Here is an 8,931-nt window from a genome sequence, read left to right on the forward strand (position 1 = left end):
ATTTTCTAGTAAAAGAAAATATAAAAATTATTTTATTGTATAATTATTTACAAAATCATTTAAGGAAAGACATACATATAAAAAGACCAAAAAGATGCCTAATTTTTATCTTTTTTGCAAAAACTATTAACTTTATTCAAGATTTGATTTCAAACAAAGTTTTGATCAATATATCTTACAGTATTGGACAAAGTTGCTGAAATCTGGCTCCTACCTCGCTTGAAAATTCAATTAATATACTTACGTACTTTCTTATTTATTTATTTAAGAATTTATTATTATTTATTATTATTATTTATTATTATTATTTAAGAACATGGTGCTGCAGCAACGTTGCTACGTTACATTCGTGACATGAAGAACAATAAGAGAATTGTTATTACGTAAGTAAAACAATAAATAATGTTTGCTATTTTTTAACATATTTTATATCGTTTCTTCAAAAAAAGACATATATCGATAAAGAAATATAACAATGCATAATTTCATACAAAATTAGTTTTAATATTTATTTAAAATTTAGTGATGCAGTAATTGCGCACAAAGTTTTATAATATTATTAACAATGATATGATAAGTAAGGATTTTTTATCTTAACTGACATCAGCACCTTTGCTCTGTTAGGAAGAGAACGCAATGTTAAAATGTATCAGTTTTCTTTTTAATTGGCTTCAAGTAGGGAATGCAATAAAGAAGACGACAAGAAGCGATCAATTCAACTTAGATGTTCCCACTATTATTTTAAAGAAAGAAAGAGAGAGAGAGAGAGAGAGAGAGAGAGAGAGAGAGAGACCAATTGCATCAATCTATCTCTTTTCTTTTAAAACCGATAATAACGATTAATTGAAATACGCAATCTATTATCTTTATTAGGTATTTTTTATGCATAACGCATAATTCATAATTTTTTATGAATATTTACACAATAAATAAATCTGATTTAAAACACTTATAAGCGATCTTAAATTCTAAGAATATATATAAGGCATTAATAAATCTTAACATACTCCGTCCAGAGTAAGCACGGTTGCCAATTCTCCGACTATAAACATTTAACATTTTTTAACATTTTTTTAAGGAATGCATTACAATATAATACCAATGGTAATTTTTAAAGTAGCAATTGTTGATGTTCGGCAAGATAAATAAAATCTCCGGTTTTTAAAAAGAGAAAACTGATGAGCATAAGTTAAATATTGATAACCCTCAGATTTTTTATTAAAACTATTTAATATCTTAGTTACAAAAAAAAGTAATAAATAAAATAATAATTTATGATATCATTTGTAGATACATAATTATGATACATGATGCAATATTGGTACATTAAGTCTTCTTTTTACAATAATAATTTTATAAGTTTTTAATCTTGTTATGATATACACACTATTTAATAAATAAAACAAATAAAAATACTGTGACTCACCGATGTTTTGTGATGTAATGATCAAGTCATTTAAAATCGACACGGAGCGCGCCAATAATATGTTTTTACATACACGCAATTATAACGTAATAAAATTATGTAATGTATTTTGCTTTTTGAAGTGTAAAGACAAAATTTCTATTTTATTTACTCGTAACTCAAAATTTATTGATGCGTAATTCAAAATTTATTTTGCTAAGAAAAAGTTATTTTTAAATTAACCAAATCATTGAAAATAAAAAGTTACAGACATCTCATATTTAAAAAAATTACTTACGTGATATTTGTATATGTTGCATTTAGAAAATTTAATGTACACATTATATCTTAAAACATATTGTAATATATTTAAATATATTCTATACATAATTTATGTGTGTTTTCAATATTCATAATCAAATGTATATATCAAATTTTACCTTATATTTCTGCATATCTTACACAAATTTTTTTATTAAATAAAATCTATATAAAGTGAAATGTACGGTTTATTGCAGTCATTTAATAGTCTCAAATATCATAATTTTTAACTTATTTATAACTTATATTTATAACTTATAACTGTGAAGCAATGACTCGATTAAGTATCGCGTTGATCATTACTATAATAAATGTACTATGCGTTCTTGCAGAAGAGAAACTTTACTCTGATGAATTCGATAATATACTTTACTCTGATAACTTTACTCTGATGAATATCGATAATATCGATAATATTCAAACAGTTTTTAACGATAAAGATTTAATAGAAGGCTATTACAATTGCTTTATGGAAACAGGATCATGTAAGACACAGAGAGCACACACAGCAGAGATTTTTTATAGGTATTTCTGTACTATTATCAAATTATTTTTTTTTGGTGAAGAATTTTTTAGTTAAAACAAAATTTTTTAACGTAGAAGTATTTATATAGTTTGCAAACCACTTACAATGCCAAATAAAAAATTCTTTCAACGAACTAAACATCAGAAATAAACAAGAACTCCTCTATTACTTACAAGCTTTATTTTAATAAAAATTGCTTAATTATAAATGTATATAATTTTTAAGAATTGAAAAAAGTTCAGCAAAAATGATGATTGAAGCAATGATGTACGCGACAAATATTTTACAAAACCGAATTTGCTTCTGAATTAATTTGTCATACAAAAAAATAATGCAGCAGAAATAAAAAAGTTTTTTGAATTTCTTATCCTTTAATTCTCGTATTTAGATTATATAAATTTATTAATCAGAAATGAAATTAATTACTAGAATAAATATATATAAATCTTCTCGGTTTTAAAGATTCAGTGAAGCCTTTCCAAACTAAATGCAAGAAATGTACTGAAAAGCAAAAAGTAATAATTGAAAAAGGTATTAAGTGATTTCAAATGAATCTGAAAAATAGAGATAGAATAATTACGAAAACTTTAGAAGATACGAAAAAAAGATCTGCTCAAACATAACTGCTGATAACACAAATAAACACAAATAAATAATAGATCTCGAAACGCTGTATTCGAATTTTCCCGATAAATTAATGTGATACAATAATTTATAATTAATTATAATTTACAATCTGATAAATTAAATAATATTTGTAAAGGACATCTAGTGGAATTAGAAAGACATTTTACAAATTATATTGGCTAACACTTTGAAATTCATTTAACAATTTGTATTAATAGGAATGCTACAAAAATAAATTGTATTACTTTACAAATATTTATAGCTAGAAGAGAGAAGAATTTTTCAATAAAAAAGATATTATAAAGAACATTTACAATATAATATGATTAACTACAAAAATCATAAATCATAAATAAAATAAATGATTGTCAAACTTAGGTGTTTCAAATATAATACATCATATATTCTTTATTAAATCAAATTTATTTCAGAGATGATTGCGCGCCGATAACATTCGAACTTTCAATACACAATCAGTCTGAAACGCTAATAATCCTTCTTAAATTAAGGTGAAAACATACGATGCTCAATTTTTTGAATGATAGCATACCTGCTCTGATGCATGAACGAATTCTGCATATGTACGTTGTATATATATATGATTTTTTTAACGTTTATGTACAGATCGAGTATCATATGATTCCATCTTTAGATTAGAAAGAAAGAATTTTAGAAAAAAAAATCTTCCTTTCTTTTTTTCTTTCTAATTTAGGGGATATCTAATTTAGGAGATATTATTAATGTTTCAGACTGATTGTATTGAAAGTCTGAATATTATCGCGCAATCATTTCTGAAATAAATAAATTTAATTTAATTAAATAATCGTCAGTTTTACATGTAACTCCATTTAATTAGATTCGTGTTCGCCGAATTGAAATTATAAATATCTAACATCCTAGCTGTTTATTACAATCATCCTCCCCATTATCAATCTAATAAATTTCAAGAAATAACAAAAAATAGAGCATGAAATATCATACCATTTAATTATTACACATTAAAATTATATTTGTAAATCAGTTTTTTTAATTAACGATGATCTCGATTTTAAGGATATTTAACAAAGATTTTCAAACTAAATGCAAGAGCAAGAAATATATTAAAAAAGAAGTAAAGAAGAGTATAAAGTATAAGAATGATACTCAAAGAATAAATCCAATAATTGAAAATTAATAATTAATTGCGAAGACAACGCGCCAGCAGTATGTTGAAAAAATAAATATATACATATACAAGGAATGATAATCCAATTATTTTCAAATTCTCATACTTCTAAAAGATTTATATATATATCAGAAGACGTTTAACTCTAAAATTTTTAATTTAACTGTGTTAAATGTACAATATTTCTACATTATAATTTAGAAATAATTTTTATGAGCACAATTATATTTTAAAATATACAATAACTAAAATCTTTTTCTCAATTATTATAGTCAATTCTTTCTAAATTTAATTCGACAAATAAGTATATTGCCAGATAATTATTGTTTTGTGTTTCAAAATATTATATCGAAATTAATATAGCATGAGTAATTATTAAAATTTTAAAAAGATTAGAGTTTTTATATCTGCTTTTGTAAATATCTGTCATAGTATAATGAAATTACTTCAAGGATGTATTGATGTAATCTATCTATATAGATTTCCTAAAATTTAGATCACGAAGATCTTTTTGAGTTACTGTAATTCAAAAATTGTTAATCAATTGTGTTAATTTTTATTAAAAAAGATTAATTCTAAATTATCATTTATAAAAACAAATATTATTAAATATAGTAGGTAAAACATTAAATAAAACATTAAAAAAATGTCTATATACAATTGCTTTCAGCACTTTTAATCTTAATTGCTAAATCTTCTGTACATTTTGCATCTACATATATCACATGATTTTTTTATTAAGTAAAATTTATATAAAATAAAACGATTCATTGATAATTTAATATATCAAGTATTAACTGTGGAATCAATGTCTCAGATATAAAAAAAAATTTTTCTGTGTGTGGTATATTTTGCCTTCAAAACATATATTGTGTTAACATTATAGTCAGTTACTAGTCGGATTTTATTTCAAAATTCGATCGTCTTAAGTAATGTCTTAAGACGCTAATGCGATTCTCTGATTGGTCCATGACATCTCAAAATTCAAGTAAAGATGATCTTGAATATGAAGAGGAAAATTGACTATGAATACCGGCTTTAATTAATTAAGATTTGATAAATATGACATTATGATTTTTAATTAACAAAATTAATTGCCGTGATGAAATAAATAAAATATTGTTTTAAGAACACTTTAACTATTAATAAACATAATAAACATAATAAATATATGATTATTAATATAACGAAAAATTTTACTGATATTATATCCTCTTCCAAATTTAATAAATAATAATGATAAACATATCGTAACGATAAGAAAAATCATTCCTGATAATTTATGAGGATTAATGATTCTCATAAATTATTGAAATACCATCTTTTCTTCTATTTATTGACAAATATTTTACGGGAAATCAACAAGGAAAGTTCAAATTAAAAATAGAAATTCAATTTGAAATTCCTGGTTAAGAAGTTCAAGATCTTATTGGATAATAGCTACAACACAATTGTCATCTGTTTTATGTATATTCATTATTTTTTGATTCTTGGTATTAATTAGATAATTGGTGTTTATATAAATTATACGCGCACGCAGACGGAAATATATTTAACCGCTTCGGTATACGAGTTTCCAATAGCATGAATGGCAAACACATAATACAGATTTTTAAAACTTTTCAGTTAATCAATATAATAAATTCAATCAATATAATAAATTATTTATATGGCTTCTAAAATATTATTCTCGTTGCTTCAAAAATCAACAGAAAAAAAACAATAAATAATTTTATGAAAACATTTTTAACGTTTATGTACAGTTGCGCTTGAGGTAGTAATTGTAACACTGCACATAAATAAAATTTTTTTAATACTTCAGTTTCGCAATCTAAGATTATTAAGCCTTTAATACAAATTCTATGAATATATTTAGAAATCAGAATACAAACTCTATGAATATATTTAGAAATCAGAATGCATTTTATAATATAATAATTATGCAGATTCTGAAAATATAAAAATATATGCGCAATTACTACATAATTGCCTATGCAATTAACTGTAAAAAGTTATCACATATTAATAATTTATGAGAATAGAACTTATATACCTTATGTATGCTTTTGTCAGTATACGTTTTCAAAAATATATAATGTACAAATATTAATTGTTTATTAGTCACATTTAATTATAATAATAATCAAATTGAAGTTAATATTGTTTAAATAAGTGTCGAAGAAATTTTTGAGTTTAATTATTACGACTTTTAAATCTTTAATATTACATATTTTTATAATAAAAATTTAAACTAAAATTTCTCGTAATATAATAAAATTACTTGAAAGATGTAGTGATGTAATCTCTATTTATGTAGCTCTGAAAATTTAGATTACGAAAATCTTTTTAAGTTGTTATAATTAAAAAATTGTTGAATCAAGTTAATTTTCACTTAAAAAAATTAACTCCAAATTACTATTTATCGTTAAAACAAGTATCATTAAATATAGTACGTAAGAAATTAAGTAATGTCTTTAAAAAAATTTGTACATAGAATTGTATACTTTTAACAGCATTTAATCGTAATTGCTAAATCTTCTGTATACTATAGAAATTCTACTTTAATTCACTTTAATTCCAAAAATTGATGTTTCTCCCTTTTTTATAATTCTATTCAATTATAATTCTATTCTTTTTATAATTCTAGTTGTGACAAATGTTCTCATGAGATCCATGACAGCGAGTTATCAACATCGCATAATATGTCAACACTCAAACAGCCATGTAAATTTTAAGTAATTATATTTAATTTTAATCTTATTTATTAAATTTTACATTAATGATTATTTAATAAACTTATTAATTTAATGGACATTGATATATGGATGTGAATTGACTTACTCAAATATACATTATTCATAGTTACGTCGAACAAATATGTAAATTCAAACAATCTAATATTGAATTTTATATTTAATTAATGTATATATTTTAGTCTTATCATTAATATATTTACTGAAAAGTATCCAAATTAAAAGAATTGAAACGTCTATTTCCATTATATACAATAAAACGTAATTGCAATAATAATTCAGTATCGGCTCTCAAAGGCTTTTTATTTCTTATTGATCTTCTGTAAACATTTTCCATCTGTACATATATCACGTGGTTTTTTTATTAAGTAAGATTTGTATAAAATGAAACGACTTCATTGATAATTTAATACATCAAGTATCATAACTATGGAAACAATGTCTCAATTAAGCCGTATCGCATTAATCATTGCTATGAACGTACTGCTGTATGTTCTTGCAGTGGAGCACTATACCGATGAATTCGATAATGTAATTGATGTTGCTATTCTCCGTAACGACACTACGAAATGAATATCACAAATGCTATATGACTATAGGATCATGTAACACAATAGCACAGAAGAAAATAGCAGATATCTATGTGTATGATACTACTATATAGTATGTACTGTATAGTATGTATTGTATAGAATTATTCTTTCTTCTTTTGTGAGAGAAAATTTCTTTTTATATAATACAAAATCGATTTTTCTTTAATGTCTAGTTTTCAAATCTACAATATAAAAAGGAATTTGGCGTACTAAACTCAAAAAGGGGAAAAAAATGCTAAAATATTAGATCATGGGAAAAGTTTCTTCATATTAAAAAAAATTTTTTTGCGAAAGTATTTCGTTTATTGCGAAATTTTCGTTACAATTATATCATTCGCTAGAGCAAAATTTCAGTTTTAAGAATCTATTTTTTAAATTGCGATATGATGATTTTTATCAGAATAATCGAAGTCAGAATACTCCTTTACTTAATTTGAAAAAGGAACATAAAATCATAGAAACATTTTCAAAAAATGATTTTGTAAGTAAAGCTTCAAGATTTCAGGACGTAGCCGAAACTTTTCATAATTTTTTTTTGGGCACGTAAGAGACTCCCAAAGTGAAAAGAAAATTTTTCATCTCTTTCAGCTCGTAGTTTTTGAAATGTAAAAATTACCAAATTCATAAAATATAGTAACCTTTCGAAAATAGAGATTTCAAGCTATAACACTTTTTTTTTAATTTAAATTTTCATTTTTGACATTGTATATACAAGTTTGAATTAAAAAATATGAAGAAATTTTTTCCTCAACTCAATAAGATTTGCAAATTATTTTCAGACTTTAACAGAATTTTGATCTATTGCTCAATTGTAAATATGTATAAGTTATTCGACTTAATATGTTTATACTGATATTTCGGAATCTAATTAAAGTTAGACGAAAAGTAAATAAGCTCTTGAATGGGATTACGTTGAAATGATTTGTGTAGTATGAGAATCGTGCATATCTCCGATAAAATTTTGTGGAAAAAAGGGGTAGTTCGAAGTACAGTTTCAATATAAATTTGTATTATTTATTAGGTGTACAACTTTGCTTCCGTTTTCCTATAGATGGCTTTAGCGGTAAGTGGTGGTCGAAATAAATAAATCATAGACGTCATACAATAAACTTGGGCATCTGTCAACATAACCCCATAGAAACATTAGTCGATTTGTGTCTGCATCATAAAGTTATTCTCGATTGAAAATGTCAGTTTACGAGCCAAATTCTCGTCATTTGCGGGAGGTTTTAATTTTTTGCTTCAATATGAAGAAATCTGCAGCTGAGGCTCATCGAATGCTCTCAAATACTTATGGTGAGGCCGCTATTAGTGAAAGAACGTGTCGTGAGTGGTTTCAACGCTTTAAGAATGGTGATTTTGACGTCCAAGGTCATGCTCTGTATTTGGTGGGACCAGCTCGGCGTATTATGAACTGTTAAAACCGACTGAAACAATCACAGGCGATCGGTATCGAACGCAATTGATGAACGCGTTTGAGCCGAGCATTGAAAGACAAATGGCCGCGATACAACGAGAGACACGATAAAGTGATTTTGCAG

General features: G+C 24.6%; 1 pseudogene; it reads left to right on the forward strand.

Annotated features, from left to right (window-relative positions):
* The first annotated feature begins 7,235 nt into the window (after positions 1-7,235).
* Positions 7,236-8,931, forward strand: part of LOC108694758 — a 2,460-nt pseudogene continuing 764 nt past the window's right edge.

The sequence above is a fragment of the Atta colombica genome, unplaced genomic scaffold (genome assembly GCF_001594045.1).
Source record: "Atta colombica isolate Treedump-2 unplaced genomic scaffold, Acol1.0 scaffold125, whole genome shotgun sequence".
NCBI classification, from domain to species: domain Eukaryota; kingdom Metazoa; phylum Arthropoda; class Insecta; order Hymenoptera; family Formicidae; genus Atta; species Atta colombica.